General features: G+C 41.8%; 1 protein-coding gene across 1 annotated transcript in view; it reads left to right on the forward strand.

The window, feature by feature from the left end:
• ADPRM (ADP-ribose/CDP-alcohol diphosphatase, manganese dependent) overlaps positions 1–26,877 on the forward strand; it is a 379,713-nt gene that overhangs the window by 290,557 nt on the left and 62,279 nt on the right. Inside the window, exon 8 of the transcript XR_007473556.1 lies at positions 20,790–20,906. The gene's annotated coding sequence lies outside the window, so the exon portion shown is untranslated. The remainder of the gene's footprint in view (positions 1–20,789; positions 20,907–26,877) is intronic.

A 26,877-nucleotide genomic window follows, 5' to 3' on the forward strand; every position in this document is an offset into this window, starting at 1 on the left:
ACCAGTGCTTTACAGCATGGTTCCATCCTTGGATGCTGAGGTCTTGGAACAGTTCCTGGGCCACTGTGATTCTCTCCCTGGAAACCAAGCAGCAGTTGATTCACCTCCCTCTCACCTCCCCTGCTTCCATCACTTCTTGTTCTGCTTGGCATGGCTCCTTTAAGTGGCTACACATATCCTTTCATCCTGGACAAGATACTGTGGTAGGCAGAATCATGGGCCCTCAAAGATGTCCACATCCTCGCAGTGGTTAAGAATCCACCTGCCAATGCAGGTTCGAGCCCTGGTCCGGGAAGATCCCACATGCTGTGGAGCAACTAAGCCCGTGCACCACAACTACTGAGCTTGCGCTCTAGAGCCCGCGAGCCACAGCTTCTGAAGCCGGTGTGCCTAGAGCCTGTGCTCCACAACAAGAGAAACCGCCGCAATGAGAAGCCCACACGCCGCAACGAAGAGTAGCCCCCGCTTGCCACAACTAGAGAAAGCCCGCGCGCAGCAGTGAAGACCCAATGCAGCCAAAAATAAATAAATAAATAATTTTTTTTTAAAGAGAGAAATCTTTAAAAAAAAAAAAACAGTTGTCCGTCTGCTAGTCCTGGGGCCCTTTGAATATGTTATGTTCCAGGCCAGGGGGACTTAAGATTGCTAATCAGATGACCTTAAAATAAAGAGATTATCCTGGATCATCAAGGTGGGTCCAGTGTAATTATAAGAGTCCTTAAAAGGAGAAGAGAGAGGCAGAAGAATCAGAACAGAAGAGATGGCTGATTTTGAAGATGGAAGAAAATGACACAAGCCAAGGAATGCAAGCTGTGTCTAGAAGCTGGAAAAGGCATGAAAATGGATTGTCTCGTAAAGCTTCTAGAAGGAACTCAGTCCTGCTTACCCCTTGATTTTAGTCTGTTGACACCCATTTTGTACTTCTGACCTCCGGAACTATAAGGTAATAAATTGTGTTGATTTAAGCTCTGAGTTTGTGGTAAATTGTTATAGCAGCAGTGGAAAACTAATACACGCTCCATAAAAGACATTCTAGGGCGTATCTGGCAGCCGCGGCCCTAACCACCCTTTTCAGCTCATCTCTCACACCTCTCCCTTTCCCGGTCTTGTCCTAGCTTTTGGCACTTGCAGATCTGGGTCGATATTCCCGCCCTGTGCTTTGCCTAAATCCTGTCGCTGTGTCCTCTGGAACACCCACTCTAAGACCAGCTATCTCCCCTCTAACTTCAGTCTTCTCTTGAAACGTTCCTTATCTGGTGCTGGACACCCTCTGAAAGCCCTGGTGTCTCTGAAGGCCACTCTGGCAGGAGTTGAGTTTTCTTTCACAGCCTGAGGCCTTCAGGGTCAGGAAGTAATTTCAGTGTCTTCCTAATTCGCCATGGCCACCTCCAGACCATTGGCTCTTCTCCCTCCTACAAAAACTCTTTCTTATTTCAAGTTCATGCTACACAGCTCTCGTACTCTCTCTCGCTTCTCATTCCTGCCATCTATTAGCCTGCCAGTCACTGCCCATCACCCACTGAAGATGTCAGGTCTTACAGTCTTCCTGTCCCCTCTACCCCTGCCAACATTCTTGATGAGAAGAACATCTATGGCAATGACCCAAACAGCACCCTGGCCCCTCAGTCCCTTGATTCATCACCGCCAAAGATATCTTCTAACTCTACATCATCTGCTGTCTTCTGTGGTCACACCTAATCCTTCTCACCCCCCATAACCGTATCTCCCTCAAAACTCAAACTTTGAGTTCAACCCTATAATCAACATTTCTGGGTCTTTTACTCTGGTTTCCCCCAATGCTACAATCCTTTGATTTCATGGGGACTTTCAAATCTTATCCTCACTTTTCTAATCACCCAGCTACCAAACCATGGTTCATTAGTTTAATAATCACGTCTTTGCAAATATTCCCAGTCCCTTGACCTCTCCCCTCATCTCACTGTCCTGCTCACATGGTAAATTCCAGCCATGGTGGAACCCCACATTCCTGCCTTCTCCATGCCATCACGTGAGCAGCTGAGCTTTGTGTAGAAAATCACAGACCCAGGTTAACTTCTTTGCCTTAAAAATCACAGCTGTTATCCCCATGGCAGCCCTCCATTCTGCCTAATGCATGCCTTCACTGCTATATTCTCTTCTCCACACCCTGAGATGACTATTTCAATTGTTTCCTTTCTGCTCATACCTTCCCCACCCTCTCCTCTCCCACACACTCTTGGTGGGTGATCTCCCCTCATGCTTACTGAGAAAATGTAAGTCATCAGGCAGAAATGCTCTCAACTTCCCATCAGCAAATCTGTAAGTGTTCATTTTTACCCACCTTCTCCTTTTCCCCTCCTTTTGTAATGAAGAAAGCATTTCACCACTAGCCCAAATTGCATCCTTCCACTGCTGTCCTGAGTGCCGGTCCCTTTTGCTCACCCAAGGAATTTACTACTTTGGCTTTCCTTTCTCTTTCCCTTACCATAGGCCTTTCTGGAAGGAAATCTATTGCTGTAAATGCTTATATTAGACACAAAGAAAGGTCTAAAATAAGTTGTCTAAGTGTCCACTTTCAGAAATTATATAAAGACTTGGAAAATAAACTGAAAATAAGTAGAAAGAAAGGAATAATGAGATAAGAGCAGAAAACAATGAAATTGGAAAACAATCAACAAAGCCAAAAGTTAGTTCTTTTGATCAAAAGATTAGCAAAACTGCTAAGCCCCAAACAAGACTGATTAAGGAAGAAAGGGAATGAACACAATTGATCGTCTCAGAAATGAAAGTGGGATTACTGTTACAGATTGTATAATTATCAAAAGGATTAAAAGGGGATGCTGTGAATAGCTTTATGTCAACAAAATTGACAGTGTAGATGAAATGGCCAGTTCCTTAAAAAACTCAAATTATCAAAATGGACACAAAACAGCCTTCTGATCTACCAAAAAAACCTAATCTGGTTATGAAAAACCTCAACATGGAGACAACTTCAGTCCCAAGTGGTTTCACTACAGAATTTCATCAAATATTTGAGGAAGAAATAAGACCAAGTTTACACAACCTATTTCAGAAAAGAGTGATGAACTAATTTTGAAGGCAACAAAGAAGCAAAAGAAGTCAGACACAAAAAAGTGTGGTTTTTATAATTTTATTTAGAGGAAGTTCTAGAATAATTAAAACGAATTTATTGTGGAAAACTTCAAAACAGTGGTTTCCTCTGCTGGGGTAAGATTAACTAGAAGGGGATGCTAGGGAAATTTCTGGAATCATAGGAATGGCTTACGTGGATGTCAAAATCATACATTGTGCATTTCAACATACGTAAATTGAACGAATAAATGCTCAAGAAGAGTGGAGAACAGGTGGAGACAGGGATGAAACAGACTGGCAGAAGACAGTTGTTGAAGTTGGGTGGTGGGTGAATGGGGGTTTGTTACCTTATTCTGTTTGTGTTGTGTATGTTTTAGATTTTCCGTAATAGTTTAAAATGGAGTAATCATGAAGTTTGATTTTGTAAAGTGAGATATTATATTTGTATATCACACCATTTCAAATCTGCATACTTCAGATTTGTACAAAATAGAGTACATTTTTAATTTCCTTCCAGTCTTCTTTTGAGAATTGTTCTGACCAGTACTGAATGTAAAATTTTGCACCCGTCTTTCCTCCTCACCTCATACTGTCAGCATCTTTGCAGTGTTACAGTCTTTGTGATCATCACTTTTAATGGCTAACCCTCTGACTTCTTAATGCTGAAACTCAAATTTTATCTCATTATTTTACTTACATTGAATGTTAGTGCTACCCAGAATAATATAGCTTGAGTACATCCCTCAGGAATACACATTCAGCTATTTATGTTCTGTAGGCCCACCTTATAAAGAAAGATTGAAGGTAGCCTGAAATACAAGATAGAATACATTCAAAACAGAATGCAAAAAGAAAGAGAAACAAAGTCAAAATGGAGTTGAATCAAGGATATTTAAGGAAGGACAAATCAGACACCCTCCTTTGCTAAAATAACTCTCAACAAAACATCCCCAGAACATCTAACTTTGAGCAATGGTGTTTAGCGTGTGTATTGGTTGCGGTGGGGTTATAAAAGACCAACAAAGTCTCTTAGAAGAAATAGTTATTTTGAACCATTAAGAAGTTAGGGAATATCTACACAATTGGTAACTTTAGAATAGTTGAATAACTTGAGCTGTTGTTCAGAATAGCTTTTCATCTTAGAGTGGCTGAGAGGCAAGAGACAGGAAGGGGTTCAGACTCCAGCTCCACGGCTTTACAGCCGATTATCTTGAGAAAATGACTTCATCTGTCTGATTCCTCAGATCTTTGTAAAACTGAGGGCAAAACACTGCCACCTTCTAGTATTGTTGTGAAGACTTATCACGGATTCAACAAATATTTATTCAGACACAGTCGGTGGTGGGCAGTGTTTCTGTCCCATAAGAAGGAATGGCAATTAAGTCTCTGTCCTTCTGAAGCTTACCTTCTAGTGGGGTTGGAGACTTAGGACAAGGAAATGAGTGATGTCATTTCAGACAGTGATGCTTCTATTCAGGAAAAGAAAGCATGTGATGGGGCTACAGTAAGAAGGATGTGTGCCCTTTCTATGTTGATCAGGGAATTCCTCTTGAAAAAGAGCCTATTCCTTTTTTTTTTTTTTTTTTTTTTTTTTTTTTGCGGTACACGGGGCTCTCACTGTTGTGGCCTCTCCCGTTGCGGAGCACAGGCTCCAGACGCGCAGGCTCAGCGACCATGGCTCACAGGCCTAGCCGCTCCGCAGCATGTGGGATCTTCCCGGACCGGGGCACGAACCCATGTACCCTGCACCGGCAGGCGGACTCTCAACCACTGCACCACCAGGAAAGCCCAAGAGCCTATTCTTAAAGGGATCTGAAAGATGAAAAGAAAGGTAACAGGGAAGAACCATCTAAGCAAACAAAACATTAGCAGTGAGCCTCATGTTCTGAGACACAGGGAGAACCCGATGAGGCTGGATGGAGGGCGTTTCCACGGAAAGAGATGGGGTTGCAGAAGGAGACAGGGCCAGAGCTCCTGGCACCAGGGGAAACGGCCTGGACTTTGTTTCAGGCGTAAAGGGAGGCCATGGAGTGGCCATGCAGTGGAGTTACCATGGAGTGGAGTGCCATAGCAGTGGAGTTACATGATCCGATTGATGTTTTAAAACCACTGTGTGGAGGATGGGTTGTAGAGGCCCGAGAGTGGAGGCAGGGAGGCCAGCGAGGAGGCTGTTACATAGAAGATGCTCAGCCCAGTGCCTGGCACATAACAAGCACTCACGAAATGTTAGCTAATTTTAATTGGAGTCTGTAGCCCTTCGTTTTTGAAAAAAGACAAGAGCTGGAAGGGCCAATTATCTGATTAGAACATCCTCTACCTGCAAAAATCAGGTCTTCCCGTTCTCTGTCACAAAGATACGTCCCTGTAGCTCATGAAGCCTGGAGGCTCGGGGACGTGGCAGCTTGGTGAGGCTGCATGGTATTCCCCAGAACTCCTCTTCCCGGGTGTTTCTGAGGATGGGCTCACAGAGCCCACACAGGGCGGAGGAGGAACGGCAGCCACGTGGAGGCTTCCACCTGCTGTCGCTGCTCTGCCCTCTCGCCTCATCCGCGGGAGGCCACAGTCGCAGCTACTCCTCCCTCCCTGGCCCCTCCGGCAGCGTCTCCGGCTCCTGGGCCAAGGGTGGGTGCTCAGCCCCCTGATCTGGGTCCGGCTTCTGCAGACGCCCACCCCTCCCAGCTCAGAGGCTGCAAGAACTGCTGTGGGTTTCTGTTCATCCTCGTGGGCCCAGCTCATGCTTGTATTTGACCAGATTCATGCCATGCCTCTGGTGTGGGTATATCTATAGAGATAGACAGACCAGAGAGAGAGTTATGGAATTATATAGAGAGAAAGCTATCTATCTTCTATATTCTATCTGTCTACCTGTCATCTCTCTATACTAGTATATTAGTGGTGGTGCTTCTCCAAACAATCCCTCATTAATCCACCGAGAGTGGTATCAGATCAAAGAGAAAAAAAATTTTTTTAAAGACCTCCAAAATCCCCGAATTGCACCTGAAAGTCTCCAGGTGCCCTTCAGAGGACCCTTTACAACCAGCAGAGCTGTAATAAATATTCCTGAAAGAGGGGGGCGGTGGGAGAGGCGGGGTTCAGCTCTCATGCCCTTGGCAGGTTACGGTTCAGGTAGGGCTGAACTGTGGGATCTGACGCCATCTCCAGGTAGACAGTGTCAGAACTGGGCTGAATTGCAGAACACACAACTGGTGTCGGAGAACTGCTTGTTGTAGGAACCCCGCCTCCCAGCACACACACTGGCATTGGTGACCCGAATCTTAAGTGGCCTTGAGGGTTGCCTCAGGCACTGTTACCAGGAATCTGATAAGTCACTTAAAACTTTTCTGATCCACAGTCTATTGGAAGGTTGCTGAGACTAAGGAAGAAAGATGTGGTCTTAATGGTTTGGGCAGTTATGCAAAATGTGGATTATCAGGCATTAGAAGGGAACCAAGGGCGTCACATAGGCCAAGCAGCATCTCTGCTTAACTCTACTAACCAAAGTGTGTTTTGAAGACAGACTTCTCTATGGCAGCTTCCTCAATATAAGATGTGCAGGTGGTTTCATTGTGCAAAGACAGGCACCATGAAAAACAAATCAAAAAAATAAGGAGAACAGGGGGCTTCCCTGGTGGCACAGTGGTTGAGAATCCGCCTACCAATGTAGGGGACACGGGTTCGAGCCCTGGTCTGGGAAGATCCCACATGCCACAGAGCAACTGGGCCCGTGAGCCACAACTACTGAGCCTGCGCGTCTGGAGCCTGTGCTCCGCAACAAGAGAGATAGTGAGAGGCCCGCGCACCACTATGAAGAGTGGCCCCCGCTAGCCGCAACTAGAGAAAGCCCTCGCACAGAAACAAAGACCCAACACAGCCAAAAATAATTAATTAATTAATTAAAAAAAATAATTAAAAAAAATAAGGAGACAGGATTGTGTGGAATACTTACAGATACTTTCGAGTTTCTGTAAAGTTTTATTTTTCAAACACCCAAAGTAAATGGCAAAATGTTAACATTTGTCATATCAGCAGTGAGTACATGGATGTATGTTATATTATTTTCTGCACTCTTCTCTGGATTTGAAATATTCTATAATAAATGATTTTTTTTAATCAAAAATTTAAAAAGTATGTGCCCCATGGAGTTAGTCTTGGCAGTTGAAATCGGCAGGATCAGGTAATGACCGCAGATGGAAACGACCTCCTCCCTCCTATTCAGAGTTTTAAATCTTTATTATGTCAGCTGTCAGAAAAACGAACCGTGGAACTTTTTTTGCAAAGAGTTAGTATAAATTGGCAAGGCTTATCTTTGTCAGCCTTGAGGGTTTACGTGGTTTGTATGATGTATTTTTTTCTTGTTTGGGTCTGTTCTGACTTAAGTTATATCCCACTTTTAAAGAATTATCTTTACATGTACGTTCCCCTGCCAATGCACATTTGGTATGGATGGATCTGTGATTTCATTTCATACCCTTAATCATTATGGATTCCAGTTATTCCATGGAAGAACTGATTATTTGTTGGGAACTGATTGTTACATTAAGTAGCATGTCTGATGATACCTTCCCTGGTATCACTATGGAGTGATTTCTTCCCAATATGATAAATATGTGCAATTTGTACAGCAAATATCTTAATAAATGCATAGGTCAAATATAGAATTTGAAATAACCTTATTATTGACAAAAGAAAACAAACAGCCTTGAGGAAGGACTGAGTCAAGCTTTTAGATCTGGTGAGGTCAAATTCTGCACTGCAGTTACTTGAGGCATGGGTCTAGAAGTAAGGTTAAGGGGGCTTTGTAAGCTAGGAGTAGTTTTGGCTGCAAGTAACAGGATGCCTGGTTTACAGAGGCTGATGCTTAAAACACTTGGTTATCTCACAGAGCAGAGAGTCTACAGGTGGGAAGCCCAGGACTGGCTCAGCTGCTCAACCATCTTGACAAGGCCCAGGCTCTTCCCATCTTTCTGTTCTGCCAACCCCAGTATGTGGCTTGTTGTTTTGATGGTTGAGAGATGGTTGATGCTGCTACAAGCAGCAAGACTGCTTTAAAGGAATGAGGCAGAGGCTGGGAGAAATGGAGAAAGCCAGGCTGGGAGAAAAACAAACAAAACCTTTCCTCCAATGGTTCACTTCTTTTATCAACAAAGGAATAACTTTTACAAAACCTTCCAAGCAGACCTAATCCATGATTTGCCTGGGCTTGGTATATTACAACCCTAAGAAAATCAGGACTGTTTTAGCAAAAACTAACTGTAGAGGAAGAGCTATTAAATTGATAATAAAGCTTAACGCCTTAAATTTTGTATATCCCAGGTCAATTCTGGACTGGGGAATGGTAATAGTGCTTTAAAGTTGTTTTGAAACCTATGGTGAATAAAGCAAAAGGCTTTTTTTTCTTTTCCCCTAACAAAGCTATTTAAAGAACTCACCAAATAATAAACTTCAATTTTTGCAGACTTATTAACCTTTACTGTTTTGTTTTGTTTTTTTTGCGGTACGCGGGCCTCTCACTGTTGCGGCCTCTCCCGTTGCGGAGCACAGGCTCCGGACGCGCAGGCTCAGCGGCCATGGCTCACGGGCCCAGCCGCTCCGCGGCACGTGGGATCTTCCCGGACCGGGACACGAACCCGTGTCCCCTGCATCGGCAGGCGGACTCTCAACCACTGCGCCACCAGGGAAGCCCCCTTTACTGGTTTTTTAAAACAGCAAATGAAGAGGCAAGGATTCCTCAGGTTAGAGTGACAAACTCACCCCAGTTCACCCAGGACTTCCTCAGTGTTAGCACTGCCAGTCCATCATCCTGGTAAACCCACCGTTCCTAAGAAAAGAGAATCTGAAGAAGTGATGAAAGGTGTTTGATAAAGAAACGGAATCTTGCGAAAGTTTTGCAAAACCCGCAGGTTCTAAACATTGCATAATGCAATGAAAGCGTATGAATGGGGGGGGCTTCAGCAATCGCGGGGAGGGTCACAGTCAGAGAGTTAATATTTAAGCAAGAACTAATGGATGACTTGAAGTTGTAAAAGCAAAGGCCAGGAGTGGGCCGTGGGAGGCCACCTTACAACATGCCTCTGAAAATTCACCATTCGGTATGTGCTCAACAGAAATGGGTAAGAAACAGAGCCCCGTGATATGTTCCTAGAGACTTTTGACATTGCTCCTTGACCAGCAGTGCGTTTGGTTGAGTTTATCAGCCCCCGAAATATAATCAAATCTACGCTACATCTTTTCCTGAGATAACAGATATTTGATCTTTTAGTTCCTTGATTTTCCAGACCAGGGATTCTACTCAAAGGAAAAGGAGGTTTGTTTTGCCTGATTCTAAAGGGATCCTATTCTGATTCTCAGTTATTTTCAGTTTCTTTAACCGCAGCTCACAAATAATTGTAATGTAAGGAATGAATTACATGTAAATAATCCATTATGAGATTTTGTTGGGGAGCAGATGTCTATTTTAAAGATTTCAGTTTCTCCCATTTCCAAAAAAAAACCAGGTCAGTGTTTACACATTCTCGACATTCTGTCACCTACCTCATCCATCATAATTGTTCAGAGAAAGTATTGATTCTTCAGTAACATCTGCACATGCTTTTGGTTTCGAGGCTGCAGTTTCTAAGGCGTGAGTCCCTTGGATTCATTGAGTCTGATGATGAGTCCTCTAGGTGGCTTTCTTCCTATTTGGGACTTAAGCCATCTCATACTCATGGTTAGTCTAGCCTTCCTGATTTGAAGATAATTTCCCTAATGGAGAAGAGAAGAGAACAGAATAGAGGTTGAATAGCCTTCTCCCCTGTCATCAGTTGATGTAATAGCATCCGTCCCCAAGTAGTCTGATTAAATGTAATGAAAATAAACTGTGGATTCATTTGAATGGCTTTCATATCTTGGGCTGTTTGTTTTCATTTTTCAGCTCTTTTTAAATATAGGCTGAGATTTGTCCCAGAAACTGAGGACAGAGAAAAATGAAAATGTGTTAGTAAGGGAATAGAAGAAATAGCTCATAAATTTTAAGGAAGTTGATGCTTTGTGGACGGATATTTATTGTGTATGTATATAATCAAACCAAACAAATGGTTTCAAGATGGGGAAATCAGTCAATCAGCAGAATGCTCCTCCCCCCACCCCACCCCCCGACATTCTGCATATCGGCGGGTTCAGGGACTGGTTGGCACGCAGGACAAACTGTCTGCTTTTATCAGTTGGCTGTAGATTTACCACCTTAACTAGCCAATTCTCCTGAGAGATCTCAGGGGCAATAATAGATCAAGTAGCCAAAAAAGTTATCACTGGAGAAGGCACTTCAAGTTTTTCCTGCTTCCATATACTTCTCGCCAATGCCTTCAGTCTTTCTCAACTTAATTCAACTAACGATGTAGAACATTGCATATTAATGAAGCCCTGTATTTGGTATTATGAGTGAACAGTGTTGAAGATTACAGAACTCCTACCTTGAGATCCTTACATTCCTGAGCAAACTAGGACAGGTTTGTGCACAGACAGCTTGAGATGTGGTAGAATGTGGGCAGTTCCTTCCGTAAGGCAAGGTTCTAGTGAAAGAAGGGATCAACTAGCTTAGGGGATCAGGGAGGCTTTATGGGCAAGTATGAATTGAATAGACCTTGCCCTGGGTCACTTGGTAGAATTCTGACAGTGGAGGCGGTGCCTAGAAAGTCATTCCCAATAGGAGAGCCAGTGTGACCCAAGGCGTAGAGGTAGGAAACTGCGGAGTGCGTCTGGGGACTCAGAGAAGCCTAGTGCATCGAGCAGGGTTTGCAGAGATTGCGGGTATGTGATCTCACTGTCGTCATCAGTGTCTTCCCACAAGTGTGGCTGCAGGTCAGCAGCATCGCCTGAAGTTAGTTAGAAATGCAGAGTCTCAGGCCCTGCCCCAGACTTACTGAGTCAGAATCTGCATTTAAAAATATCCCGGGTGATTTGCACGCGCGCTGCAGTTTGAACAAGGTGATCTTTAGAGAGCATCTGTGTTGTCTTTAATTTGCTGTCCTTCGCCTCATGTGGAAGCCATACTGTCTATTTCCTTCTACCGGTAGCCACTTCTAAGTCTTTTGAGAATCACTTAAAACCTGGATTTCCTGAAGTTTCAACTTGAATAATGCAACAGTTGCTACTGACTCCTTGTCAGAGAGGAATTTAGCCCCTTTCCTTTCTTTCGATCTCCTCCTGACCACTGCCTCCTTCTTTTCTCACTCTTTTGTGTCTCCCAAGGCTACTGGCTAAAAAGCCTGCATACAACTTCTCTGTCTCAGAGTCTCCATCCAGGAAACCCGATCTAAGACAAGCGCTAAATCTTCAGCAGAGGGAAGTTACTCTGCTTTAGGAAGGGCAATCGTGAGCCTCTGGGGAGAAATCGGGAGGAAGAAGTTATGCAGAAGAAAGAAGATGAATGAGGGGCAGAATGTGGGCACAATGGAATGCTACTGCTTTCTGTGACTCACCGAAACTTTAGTTAAGTCTGTAAGAATCATGGCATGTTAGGGCTGATGAAATTTCTTGTGGAAGCTGGTTAGGGTCTGATTTCTATACCCCGTTGACACAAGCAAGACAGACACCTCGGTCAGTTGCTCAGGCAGGGCGTTCCCAGTCGGGATCTGAGTTCCATTTGGGGACACTTTTCTGAATAGCTCAGGTTAGGGTGCAACCTCCCAGTTCATCTCAGACTAAATCTTCACCCTAGAAGAGACCGGAACTGCATCATCGCCACGGATGATCAACTTTTCGACACGTGGTAGAGGAAAATAAAGATGTGGCTTGAGAGGGGACTGGGGAGTCCATCTCAGATTCAAAAGGGAAATTGTGAAGACCTCTCTGAGGCCAGTCCTTTTAGCCAAGAAAGGATGCAAAACCGCCGAGGAATCGCCAAGTACGCATGTGTGTATTTTTAAGGGATTAGGACAAACCTTTATAGGTGGACGCCCAGAAGAAAGCACGTGAATCCCAACATGAGTTGGAGTACTAAGCCGTAGTTTTCACAATGCCCAAGTTCAACAGGACGGGAAGCAGCACGGACTCTGTGGGTGACAAGCATGGTTCACGGCAACTGTACTCTGTCAGAGTCTCTGCAGGAAATCGAATTCACTGCAGATGGTTCAGATGAAGAGAAATACATGAAGAGGCCACTCCCAGGGAGCTAGCCTGGGTTTGGGAGACAAAAAGGGATGCGGAGATACCCAGACACCAGCAGCAGAGAGAAGCCATGGCCATCCCTGGGACTGAAGCCAACATGGGGAGGAAGTTTGTTCGCAGAGCCCATAGGAGTTGGAACAGTAGAGGAGGGACCACCTGGGGGGCTGCAGTCGTGGAGGGAAGCCAAAGTTGAAGTGCCCGAGATGGGAGGATGAAAGGAAGACGTATCCTGACCTCCCTTTCCTCCGGTTTCCAACCTCTTGCCCAAATTTCCTATCAGTTGAACCCAATCAGAAACCATATGGAAAGAGAGCCTGGGGCGATATGGGACACAGAGCAGAGCAGAGAAAGGTGGAGAAGAGAGCCTGGGGCGATATGGGACACAGAGCAGAGCAGAGCAGAGAAAGGTGAAGGGAGCCTGGGACGATACGTGATACAGAGCAGAGCAGAGGAAGATGGAGAAGAATCTGTTGGAGGTTGGTGGAGAAGAGTCGGCAGATGGAGAATAGTCGCATAGGGCTGCTGTCTGGTATGAAGTTCTGCTCTTAAAAAGAAAACAACTCAGTAGCCTCCAGCGTGTGGGTTTGGGACAGATTATTCCAGCAGGCACATGCTAGGAAAGACTGGTTGGCAGGAAATCGCAGCTCAGACGGAGATCCGTGCAAGGTCCCGGGTCTGGCCCTGGCGGAGAATGGGCTTGTGTGATGCTTCTGGAGGCGCCATGGTGGGCTTGCAGCCGGGCTTCTGATAGCACAGTGGCCTGTCTGCATCGAACGTTTTGTCATCTCAAAGTTGGTCCACTGCTTTGCTTGGCAGGATGCTAAAGGATTCTCCTGGCATCCATCTCTCCCTGGCTTACTGCCCTCATTACTACGGTTGAGGAAAATTGGTGAGAACAAGGTTTACTGAGTAGGTTTGGAAAACTGCACTTTCTGTCTCCTGCTGGAAAGCTCTTTTAATAGGTCACGGTCCTGAGGGGGCCACACAGGCCTGTCCATATCATCAGAACCTAAGGAGAACCTATTCTCTGCTCATCTTATCTGCAGAGAGTAGACCTTAGTGCCCTGAGAAAGTTCTTAGAGTTTGCAGAGGTAACCAAAGATCTAAAGCTATAATTCTCGTAAGCCAGAAAGAGAAAATAAATATCGTATATTAATGCATATATGTGGAATCTAGAAAAATGGTATAGATGATCCTATTTGCAAAGCAGAAATAGAGACACAGACGTAGAGAATAAACATATGGACACCAAGGGGGGAAGGGGTGGTGGTGGGAGGAATGGTGAGATTGGGATTGACACATATACACTACTGTGTATAAAGCAGATAACTAATGAGAACCTACGATATAGCACAGGGAACTCTACTCAGTGCTCTGTGGGTGACATAACTGGGAAGGAAATCCAAAAAGGAGGGAATATATGTGTACATATAGCCGATTCACTTTGCTGTACGGTAGAAACTAACACAACATTGTAAAGCAACTATACTCCAATAAAAATTGTTTAAAAAATCTTGAAACAAAGATGTAATTTCACTAGCTAACCAGTCAAAAAATAAATAAATAAAGCTGTAATTCTCCATCTTCTGCGTATCTCTCCAAGGGAGCACATTGGCCAATGTGCTACTCTTCGGAGGTTGGAATCCTTTCAAATGTCTTTCTGCACCTTGGAATTCCAGGATATGAAGTCATTTCTACCACTTTAATATATGTCTTTCTGTCCTCATTGCTACCTTTATGTCTCCCCTGAAATACCATGACCTTGTCACTGGTTTTGATGTCTCTGGTGTGGCCCTCTATCTCCACGCTGCAACTGGAAGGATCTTCCCAAAATGCAAGTTTCATTAAAGCATGTCCTTGCTTAAAATCCTTCAACAGTTCACCATTGAAGATTCTAGTAGATGCTTTACTGCCTGGCCACCGCCCACCCTCATTCTCATCTTTCCCCAACATCAGCTCTCCACCCAACACGCACATGCACACACACACACACTACCGTCCGCCACACACCATTCATTACTATGTTTCAACTCCACTGGACATCCCTCATTCTCCTCTAAGATGTCAATATATGGTCTCTTGAATTTTCTGACTCAGGGTATCAAGATGTAGAGACCCATTTCACTCCCCTGGGTTTCTTTTATAAACATCTTGGAAGAAAACTGCCTGAAATGTTTGCTACAAATGAAGTGTGTGATCTTCTCATTAGTTTCTTTCTTTCTTTTAATCACCCTAAAAGGAGTCTCATAAGTCATGCTTAGGATTTACTGGGGATGCATAATAATGAAGCCAGTCTCCTGATGTAGCAACACTCCTGGGATTTCTCCATCTCCCACTGCAGGGCACAGATGCTGTGCCTGAGAACAGATCGAGGTAGAGGCTTGGAAACCAGGGCTGTCCTGTCGATGACTTCAAGTGGGAAGAACGAGCAAAGCGATGTACTCAGGGAGATTTTTCAAGTATTAAGAGAGAAAGGAGTTTAGAATGTCAGGACACGGGGCTTAGACCGACATTTTGTATGATAATTATTGAATATGTAACCAGAAAGTAAAAGCTCTGCATTCAACAAAAAGAGGGAAATCTTTTATTAATACTGATTCCTAGAGAAATTTACTTGGGAGCCTCAAATTTTTTCTTTGTTTATTTTTAAAATTTATATTTATTTGGCCGTGCCACACGGCTTGCGGGATCTTAGTTCCCCAACCAGGGATTGAACCCGGGCTACGGCAGTGAAAGCGCCGATTCCTAACCACTGGACCACCAGGGAATTCCCTTTAGTTTTTAAAAAGATAATATAAAATCTTCAGGGACTAAGCACTATTCTAGGTGCTGGGGAATAGAGAAATAAACAGAAAAGACAATGTCTGTGCTGTCATGGGATAAGACTGGGAGAAAACAGACCCATAATTATACAGTGTTGGGTCAGATAATGATAAGAGCTGGGATGGAAGATAAAGCAGAAGTAAAATGATAGTGCAGGATGGGACAGGGTGACTGTTTATAAGGGCTAATCAGGAAAAGCCTCTTTGGGGAAATGAAGTGTGTTCAGAGACCAGACTGAAGTGATGGAGGGGGCTCTGCAAATATCTAGGGAAACAGCGTGCCAGGAACGGGAACAGCAGGGGCCAAGGCCTTGATACGTTCAAGGAAGGACAAGGAGGCCAGTGTGGCCACACGCCATGAGCAGGAATGGTGAGAAACAAGACCAGACAAGCAGCCAGAGCTGAGATCCTGTAAGCCTTGAGGGCCATGGTAAGGATTTTGAATGCTCTTGGGTCAAGGGAAGCCATTGGAGGATTGAGAGCAGGGGGAATGTGGTTGGTCAATGTTTTCAAAGGATTGCACTGGCTTCTGTGTGGGGAGTTCTCCCCGTAGGGGGGTAAGAGAGGAGAGGAGCAGCAGGGACACCAGTAGGAGGATGTTACAGGTCTGTGTGTCATGTTAACATGGCATGCACTGAGATGCCAGTGGTGCAGAATGTGAGATGTGGTTGGATTCAGGATGTATTTGAAGTAGGTTAGAAGGATTTTCTGTTGAATGGGATGAGGGTCTGAGTGAAAGACAATCCAAGATATGTGTCCTGAGCAAATGGGTAAATGATGTTGCCCTTTACTGCGGGGGTGCCCAACAGAATTGGGGTGAAAATTAAGAATATGCTTTGGATATCTCAGCTCTCAGCAGCTTATTAGGGGTGAAAGTAGAAGTGTTGTTCGGGTAGCTGTATATTCACATTTAGAATTTGGGGTGAAGATTGGGACTGGAGAGTTTGTCAGGTAAATTCAGGATGTGTTCATAATTAAAATTCTGGGTTTTAATTTATTTTATTGAAGTATAGTTGCTGTACAATATTACATAAGTTACAGGTGTACAATATAATGATTCACAACGCTTAAAGGTTATACTCCATTTATAGTTATTATAAAACATTGGCTGTATTCCCCATGTGGTGCAATATATCCTTGTAGCTTATTTTATACCTAATAGTTTGTACCCCTTACTTCCCTACCCCTATGTTGCCCCTCCTCCCTTCCCTCTCCCCACTGGTAACCACTAGTTTGTTCTCTAAACATGTGAGCCTGCTTCTTTTATATTATATTCACTAGTTTGTTGTATTTCTTAGATTCCACATATAAGTGATACAGTATTTATGGGTTTTGATTTTTAAAATTCTTTAGGGTGTAAGGATGGAGCATAGAGGAAGTCTAAAGTGCTAGGTCAGGGGGAAGAGGGGAATACATCCAAAGAGAATAAGAAGGATGGCCAGCAGGTAGTAAGAAATATAGCCATTTGGACTTCTCAAAGCCATGTGAAAAAGTGTCCTAAAAAGGAGGGAGTCAAAAATAATGTTTTTTAAATCAGGTCCGTCAGGATGACCTGAATATTTAAAAAAGAATGGAAAATAACAAGTGTTGGTGAGGATGTGTTGGAACACTGCTGGTGGGAATGTAAAATGATGTAGCTGCGATGGAAAACAATATAATGGTGCCTCAAAAACATAAAAATAGAATTACCAGATGATCTAACAATTTCATTTCTGGGTATATACTCAAAAGGATTGAAAGCAGGGACTCAGATATTTGGACACCTATTTCATAGCAGCATTATTCACAATAACCTCAAATTGGAAGCAACCCAAGTGTCCATCAACAGATGAATAGATAAACTATGTGCTATACATACAATGAAATATTATTCAGCCATAAAAAGGAAGGAAACTCTGACACACGCTACAACATGGATGAACCTTGAAGATATTATGCTAAGTGAAAGAAGTCAATTGCAAAAGGACAAATATCGCATGGTCTCACTAATATGAGGTACCTATAGTAGTCAAATTCATAGAGGCAGAAAGCGGAATAGTGGTTGCCAGGGGTTGGAGGAGAGGGGAGATGGGGAGTTATTGTTTTTAATGAGTACAGAGTTTCAGTTTTGGAGGATGAAAATAGCTCTGGAGGTGGATGGTGGTGACGGTTGCACAATGTGAATGCACTTTTTTTGTTTTTAATTTATTTTTTGGCTGCGCTGTGCAGCTTGTGGGATCTTAGTTCCCTGACCAGGGATCAAACCCAGGCCCATGGCAGTGAAAGCACTGAGCCCTAACCACTGGACCACCAGGGAACTCCCAGTGTGAATGCACTTAATGCCAATGAACCACGCTAAAAAAAAAAAAACAACCTATACTAAAAGTACACTAAGAAAATTTTGCACTCAAAATTTTAGCCAAAATTGTAAATGTTCTGCTATGTATATTTTACCCCAATGTTTTGTGTTTTCTTTTTGTTGTTTTTTTTTTGCGGTACGCGGGCCTCTCACTGTTGTGGCCTCTCCCGTTGCGGAGCACAGGCTCCGGACGCGCAGGCTCAGCGGCCATGGCTCACGGGCCCAGCTGCTCCGTGGTATGTGGGATCTTCCCGGACTGGGGCACGAACCCGTGTCCCCTGCATCAGCAGGCGGACTCTCAACCACTGCGCCACCAGGGAAGCCCTGTGTTTTCTTTTTGAGGATGGTTTTTTCAACAAATATGTTGGGACAATTGGATATCAATATATTTTTTTAAAAGCTAAACTTAGATCCTTATCTCACATAATAAACAAAAATCAATTCAAAATGGATTATAATCCTACATTTAAGAGCTAAATCTATAAAAGCCTTTGAAGAAAAAACAGGAGAAATCTTATAACTTTGGTTAAGCAAAGATTTCTTAAATAGGCCACCAAAAGCATAATTCATAAGATAAAAATTAATAAATTGGATTTCACTAAACATTAAAAAGTCTTCTCTGAAAAGACATTGTTTAGAAAGTTAGAAAAAGTCACAGAATGAGAGAAAATATTGGCAAATTACATACCTGAAAAAATGGTTTATCTCCAGAATATAAAGAACTCCCATAATTCAATCAGGAGACAAACAACCCAATTAAAAATGGGTAATTAAATAGACAATTCATCAAAGAAACTATATGAATGGTTAATAAACACATGAAAGGTTGCTCGACACAATTAGTCATTAGGGAAATGCATATTAAAGCTACAATGAGATACAACTATACACCTACTAAAATAGCTAAAATCCAAAAGACTGAACATACCAAGTGTTGGAGAGATTGTGGAGAAACTGCAATCTTAAAGCACTACTGGTGGGAATGCATAATGATATAACCACTTGGAAAAGAGTTCGGCCGTTTCTTTACAAGTTAAATTTAAACTTCCTAAAAGATCTGTCAGTTCAGTTCCTAACTATCCACTCAAGAGAAACAAAACGATATATCTGTACAAAGACTTGTAGGCATATGTTCATAGACGCATTACTCATAAAAGCCCCAAAGTAGAAACAGTCCAAATGTCCATCAGCTGGTGCATGGAGAAACACAGTATTATGTAGTCATACACTGGAATACTATTTGGCAATCAAAAGGAAGAAACTACCGACACAAGTCACAACATGGCTGAACCTCAAAAGCACTATGGTGCGTGAAAGATGTCAGATACAAAGGACCACACATTGCATCATTCAGTTTACGTGAAATACCCAGGAAAAGCAAATCTACATAGAATGAAGATCGATGATTACCTGGGCTGAGGTGGGAGTGAGGGTTGACTGCAAACGGGCAGGCAGGAACCTTTCCAGGTGATGGAAATGTTCTACATCTGAATTAGGTTATGGTTGCACAGCTTTCTAAATGTATTAAAAATTGGCGACTTACAAGGGGCATATTTTATGGAGTGCAAATTATACCTCAGTAAAGCTGCTAAAATTGTTTTACGGATTTTTTTTAAAAAGAGAGAGTACTGTGTACTAGTTGACACTAGTACTGTGTCAAGTTAGTGCCTTGACAAGAAAGGTCCATCCATTAACTTTAACAAATTAGCCTCTCCTCTTCCTATTTATACAAATAACACATGTTCATATCAGACAACTTAGAAAGTACAAAGAGAAAGAAAAAGAAAATCACCCATAATCCAAAGACAACCACCATTAACATTTTGGCCAGTGCAACTTTTGAAAACTTTTGTCACGTTCTGGCTGACATTATTTCCAAACTTTCATGGAAAAAGGGAATTTCCTGGAGGTGGCGCCAGGAATGTGCGTTTTTAACAAGCCTCTCCAGGCAATTCCAATGCATCTCAAGGTTTAAGGACAAGCGGCCTAAAAGAAGAACATGGCTACTCCGATGGAAATGCTCCTTTACATAAAAAGGAAAGAAGAACTATCACAGATTGGTCACCAATTTAGAACATGTACCACATCCCGCAGGATGGAGAAAATAGTGAGGCAGAGGCTGATGAGATGCTCACGAACCCACTTCTTCCTTCTGTCAATAAGTTAAATGATATTTCCCAGCCTTCCTGACAGTGGTCAGAGGACGCGCTATTGAGTTCTGGCCAGTGAAGTGTGGGCAGAAGGAGTACTGGCCACGTCCGGGCTTGGCTCTAAATCTCCTGTGGGATCCTTCACTTTTATCCTCTTTGCTTTTCAGCCATCAGAACACAGAACATCCAGATGGGTTCTTAGGGTTAAGAGATGGTGGTATAATCAAATGGGAGAGGATTTTGAGTAACTGGGAAGAGAGAAAGCCCTGTTCGCAGAGAGCTCTAGCTTAGGAAAAGCAAGGGAAAGATGCTTCCAAAATGGGGAAGCCACTGGAGATGTGCCTGGCCACACCCCTCTCTATTCTGCCAGTAGAGGCATCTGCCCCCTCCGGAAATGTACTGGCTCAAGAGACTTGCATAGTAAATCAAACGTGGAAAATTATTATCAGGCAGACATGTCAGAGGAGGCAAGGACAACCATACAATAAATTCAAAGGGATAAAGGAGGAAAAAATTAAGAGAGACTATAACACCTCAAACAAAATGAAGTTCGGGGGAAATGCTCCTGGGAGAATTGTAGGAGGACTGTCTCTGGTACAGAAAAAGCTGATGTTCACCTACTATGCACAGGTCTGGCTGGTTAATTACACCTAGTTTCTAGACTAAAGGATATTCCATCATTCATGGTGCCAATGACACAATGAAAGTTGATAAATATTTTGCACATCCCTTCTGGATGGGGGGAGAGGGCATGCAGAAAGAAGGCAGGCTCTCTGGAAGGCCTTTTCAAAGCTGCGAGCATTCAGAAGGCAGTGGAATAGCTGGAGGAGCCCCACGAGAGTCCTCAGACAGCATTAGAGGGCTTTATGATGGCTTGACAATAGAAAGCTACCTTTGCTCAGTAATGTGGGATTCCCAACCTTCTCAGCCCATGCACTAGCCCCTCCAAACTCATGGTGGAAGAATCCAATGTGCAGTTAGTTCCATGCTATCAAATGCATGCAAGGCAATCACCTAAGAAGGGCAAAGTATGAAGGACCTCTTGGCTTTCAAAATAGCACAGCCATTTAAGTCACCAGAGGAAGTCAAATGGCTTAATTCTGATTATTCTTTGGAATGCCTAGAAAGTACCCTATAGTGGCGTGCAAAAGACCAGGGAACGAGGACTGTTTGGGGAAAGCCCCAGTAGTCAAACCGCCTGCCAAGAATTGGCAACAATAACTAAAAGACCAAAGTCATTAGTCTCTTTCTCTTTATTTCCAGATCATTTGCCAGTTTTCCCAACACCATTTGTTGAATAATCTACCCCTTATTTACTGATATGAAATGCCAACTTCATCATGAAACACATTCTCATGTGGTCGTGGATCCATCACTGAGGTTTGTATTTTGTTTCTTGTTATTCTCTGTGAAGTACAGAGTTTGAAACATATCTTTTATTTATTTATTTATTTACTGTATAGCACAGGGAACTATATTCAATATCTTCCATTAACCTATAATGGAAAAGAATCTGCAAAATTATAGATATATATGTATATGTATAACTGAATCACCCTGCCGTACACCAGAAACTAACACAACATTGCAAATCAACCACACCTCAACAAAAAATAATTCATCAAGCTTAAGATTTTAAAATTGCACTATGTGTAATTTATACCCCAGTTTTTTAAAACACAGACTAATATATGTATACATAGCATATGCACATTATATAAACACACATATATAATATATATGTATGCATTTTATATATATAATATATATGCCTGTAGGTAGATATTTTATAAATATATGCATTATATATTATATACATGTTACCATTTCCAAATCTAATCAAGAAATTATTCTTTTGGCTACTTTTTTTAAAGATATTTTTGATGTGGACCATTTTTAAAGTCTTTATTGAATTTGTTACAATATTGCTTCTATTTTATGTTTTGTTTTCTTTTTTTTGGCTGTGAGGCATGTGGGATCCTAGTTCCCCAACCAGGGATCGAACCCACACCCCCTGCATTGGAAGGTGAAGTCTTAAACACTGGACCACCAGGGAAGTCCCTTGGCTACTTTTCTTTTACTCCTGGCAGTTTTGATTTTTTTTTTTTTTACCATCTTTATTGGAGTATAATTGCTTCACAATGGTGTGTTAGCCTCTGCCCTACAACAAAGTGAATCAGCTATATACATACATACATCCCCATATCTCCTTCCTCTTGCGTCTCCCTCCCGCCCTCCCTATCCCACTCCTCTAGGTGGTCACAAAGCACCAAGCTGATCTCCCTGTGCTATGCAGCTGCTTCCCACTAGCTATCTATTTTACATTTGGTAGTGTATATATGTCCATGCCACTCTCTCACTTCGTCCCAGCTTCCCCTTCCCCCTCCCTGTGTCCTCAAGTCCATTCCCTACCTCTGCGTCTTTATTCCTGTCCTGCCCCTAGGTTCTTCAGAACCTTTTTTTTTTTTTAGATTCCATATATATGTGTTAGCATACGGTATTTGTTTTTCTCTTTCTGACTTACTTCACTCTGTATGACAGACTCTAGGTCCATCCACCTCACTACAAATAACTCAATTTCGTTTCTTTTTATGGCTGAGTAATATTCCATTGTGTATATGTGCCACATCTTCTTTATCCATTCATCTGTTGATGGACACTTAGGTTGCTTCCATGTCCTGGCTATTGTAAATAGTGTTGCAATGAACATTGTGGTACATGTCTCTTTTTGAATTATGGTTCTCTCAGGGTATATGCCCAGTAGTGGGATTGCTGGGTCATATGGTAGTTCTATTTTTAGTTTTTTAAGGAACCTCCATACTGTTCTCCATAGTGGCTGTATCAATTTACATTCCCACCAACAGTGTAGGAGGGTTCCCTTTTCTCCACAGTCTCTCCAGCATTTATTGTTTGTAGATTTTTTGATGATGGCCATTCTGACTGGTGTGAGGTGAAACCTCATTGTAGTTTTGATTTGCATTTCTCTAATTATTAGTGATGTTGAGCATTCTTTCATGTGTTTGTTGGCAATCTGTATATCTTCTTTGGAGAAATGTCTGTTTAGGTCTTCTGCCCATTTTTGGATTGGGTTGTTTGTTTTTTGATATTGAGTTGCATGAGCTGCTTGTAAATTTTGCAGGTTAATCCTTTGTCAGTTGCTTCACTTGCAAATATTTTCTCCCATTCTGAGGGTTGTCTTTTTGTCTTGTTTATGGTTTCCTTTGCTATGCAAAACTTTTAAGTTTCATTAGGTGCCACTTTTTATTTTTGTTTTTATTTCCATTTCTCTAAGAGGTGGGTCAAAAAAGACTTGCTGTGGTTTATGTCATAGAGTGTTCTGCCTATGTTTTCCTCTATGAGTGTTATAGTGTCTAGCCTTACATTTAGGTCTTTCATCCATTTTGAGTTTATTTTGGTGTATGGTGTTAGGGAGTGTTCTAATTTCATTCTTTTACATGTAGCTGTCCAGTTTTCCCAGCACCACTTATTGAAGAGGCTGTCTTTTCTCCATTGTATATTCTTGCCTCCTTTATCAAAGATAAGGTGACCATATGTGCGTGGGTTTATCTCTGGGCTTTCTACTCTGTTCCATTGATCTATATTTCTGTTTTTGTGCCAGTACCATACTGTCTTGATTACTGTAGCTTTGTAGTATAGTCTGAAGTGTGGGAGCCTGATTCCTCCAGCTCCATTTTTCGTTCTCAAGATTGCTTTGGCTATTCAGGATCTTTTGTGAAACATATCTTTTAAATCAAATGAATTAATTACATTATTCAGATCTTCAACCTCCCTATTTTTGCCTTTTGATCTGTTGAAGATTTAAAGAAGTATAATACCTTCCTCACCACCATTCTAATTCTGTCAATTTCTCCATGAATAGCAAATATTTTGTTTTTATGTATTTTGATGCAGCATTATTGCCCAGATAAAAGTTTGCTATCTGCGACACATTCTCTGTGAGTTGTAACTTTTGTCAAAACAAAATAAGGCTTCCAGTTTTAAAATCATAGAGAAAAGGTGGCTTCGTTTTCATTTCTTTTCAAAATCATTCCAAACAACAAGGAGAAACTGAAACCCAAATTCCATCTTTGATGAAAGCAGAAGACTTGTACAACCCCAAACAATATTGTTACATGAAAAGGGAGCATGAATGGGTGACTTGTAAATGGCTTAGCAATGAGAGAAAGGTTTATCCCACTTATGGCAGAGGGGAAACTGGTGAGAAGCAGGAAATATTGCCTGGCTGAGAGCTGGAAAACCTTCGGAATTAGAGAAGGCAAGTACCAAAGAAACCAGGGGTGAGGACGCGTTGACAACCAGAGGGTTATTTGAAAGTCTTTACAAGAAGCGATTAGATCCAATGTCCCCTACCCTGCCTACCACTATCCTATATAGTCAGCAATTATCCCCAGTATAAAGCAAGAGAAAAATACTTTTTCAAAAATTGCACCTGAGAGCCTTTAAACTCAGATACATTGACCATAGAGTAGGGCCAGGTGAGATGGTGGTCCGAACATAGGGGAATAAGGTTTCAAAGTCTGTTCATAGAATGATGAGAACATTTCCTATCAGCCACAGAATTCTGGGAGGGAGACTGGAGAAACCAAATCCTTCTACACACAGCCAAAGAAAAGACCTACCCACATTGGCATTCGATTCCCAAAGGAAAAGCTAGGTGGCCTCTTGTTTCCCATACAGTGAAATCAATAACTTCCATGGATGTAGGTTTCAATTAGTTTTTCAGTGCTTCACTCTTAAATATGAACAGCAGAGAATCATGAGACCTCCGAAGACGGCTCCTGATACAAAAGAGAGGGATCAAAACAAAATCAGCAGAAGTGAAAATAATGCAGAGTTTTAAAGTTTAATTTCTTTAAACTTTAAAGAAACTGTAATTAGTATCCTCAGAAATAGTAAAATATTGTGCATCTATGAAACAAACCTGTTTATAAAGGGGACAGGAGCAGGGATCAGTGAAGAAGAAGCAGCCTTTGGAAATTAAAAATGTGAAAACCATGACGAAAAGTTCAGTAGCGTTTGGAAAACAAAGCAGAAAATTCTTCAGGAACTTAGATTAAAATTATAAAGAAATAGACAAAAGGAAAGAATCCAATTCCTAATTTTGTCACAATTTCTGAAAACAAAAATCAAGAAAATGTAGGGGAAGATATTATTAAAGGAACAATAAAACTAACCGTCCCAGAACTGAAGGATAAACGGTTCCAGATTACTTCCTACCAGATGCTCAGCACAGTGGGTGATAAAATACATCAATACACACAATAGCGAAATTTCAGAATACTGAGATAAAGAGAAGAACCTAAAAACATGAAAGGTGGGGTGGGAAACAGGGCACAAGCAAAAATCAGTGATCAGAATGGCACTGGACTTCAAAAGAGCAATGCGGCAAAGACTTTAAAAATTGGAGAGAAACGAAATCCAACCTAGAATTCTAGATTGGCAAGATTTGCAATTAAGTGTCAGGATAGGAATGCAAAAGTCTAAAACAATATATATATAAACTAGCATACGTCTTTTTCTCTTTTTTTCCTTCCAGAAAGCAACTAAGGGATATACTCCAACAAAATTAGATAGTAATTCAAGAAAATGAAAGACCAAGGACTCAGAAAAGTGGGGAAAGGGGATGGAAGGATGTCCCAGCTGACAGTGTGGCTTCAAACCTAGAGATGGAGCAGAAGGATGGAGGTCTCAAGTAGTGATGTCTCCTGAAAGAGGTTCGAAATGATAGATTATCTGATGGCTGTAAGCACATGAAGATAATGTTGAGAGATATCTTACAGAGCTTTTGGTATTTATGGGAAAAGTTAGCCACAAGTTGAAGGGAAAAAACAACCTTAAGCAAATGAAAAATAATGAGGCAAGCTCTGACTCCAGGCAAAACAAAAGGATGTACAAGAAAGAAAATACTTATGACAATTACTGGTTAAGCCATTAGCACTATTTACATAGAGATAATAATAAAAACACCGGTGATACACACTGTTGGTTACCTTGCCAGTGTCTACACTCCTTTCTTCCTTGATTCCAAACCTCAATTTTGTTCAGGCAGCAATGTGCCTATCTAAAAACTCTTGCAATGTTAGATTACCTTGCAGTTGGAGGTGTGTGACACAGAGCCTGCTAATGAGACATGAGCTAAGTGTTCCTAGGAAACTTTTTCTTTTTTTTCTCCTCTGGCTTCCCTTCTTCCTTCCTTTTTTTTCCCCTCCCTGAAACATGGGTGCAACATTGGAGGTGTAGCAGCTGTCTTGTGACCATGAGGACAAAAACTATGAGCCTAAAATGGGAGAACAGAAAAATTTTAAAAGCCTGGGTCCCTAAGGACATCTTAAAACCACCACATCAGCTTTTGACTGCCTGAAAGCCATTGCTAGGTGTGTTTTCTGTTACTTACAGCCAAGCACATTCCTAACTGATACAATAGTGGATATGGACAAACCTGCAAACTGTGATATAACTACAACAGAAGAATGAGAGCAGAGTAAAATGGGTATAAAAAAATCCTTTGCTGGCAATATAAGAAGCTAATATCATTGATCAACTGAGGTCTGTTTATGTCCATTAATTTTAACACGTTTCTTACATATAAGAAACAACCAAAAGAACTGAAAAATGTTGCCTTTAGAATGTTGGATGGGGATGAGGGATAAGGACCTGACATATTTGTTATATCCTTTTGGAAGTAAAAAAAAAATTTAGACTGTGCCCATGCTTAACTTCTTTTGATTAAAACATTAAATTAATTAAAAAGTAAAACAAAAAACTTTGTCTCCCATAATGTCTTTTATCTTAGATTTTTTTACTTTGTCTTCTATTAATATGGTAACTTCCATTTTCCATATTTTTCCTTTTTAATATTTCAGCCATGTCTTTTCCCATGCTTTTATCTTAGTCTGTTTGGATCATTTTATTTTAGGTATGTAAATTGTAGACAGTACATACTCAGGTTTGGGGTTTTGACCCCATTGGTTTTGTCTTTTAATAGAAAAGCTTGATCCATTTGCTTTTATTGATACAACTCCTATGTTTGATCTTTGTTCTGTCATCTTTTTCTGTGCTTTCCACCTTTTTATGTTTTCTTTGCTTTCTGGCTTGACAAGTGGATTTAGCGTTTTGAAAGACGTATTTCGTTTTAAGCTCTACTGATTCTTATTTTTAAGATTTTTCAAAAATGCATTTCAAAAGGCATTTCTTAAACTGTATTTCCTTAACAGTCTGAACCAGGACTGAAATGTTAATTCCTCCAATTATTATGTTTAAAACAGTACATAGAACTTTCCTGCCTACTTTCTTTTCTGCTTTGCTTTTCTTCTTTTTCTTTTCTTCTCCC

The sequence above is a fragment of the Orcinus orca genome, chromosome 19, assembly GCF_937001465.1.
Source record: "Orcinus orca chromosome 19, mOrcOrc1.1, whole genome shotgun sequence".
NCBI lineage: Eukaryota > Metazoa > Chordata > Mammalia > Artiodactyla > Delphinidae > Orcinus > Orcinus orca.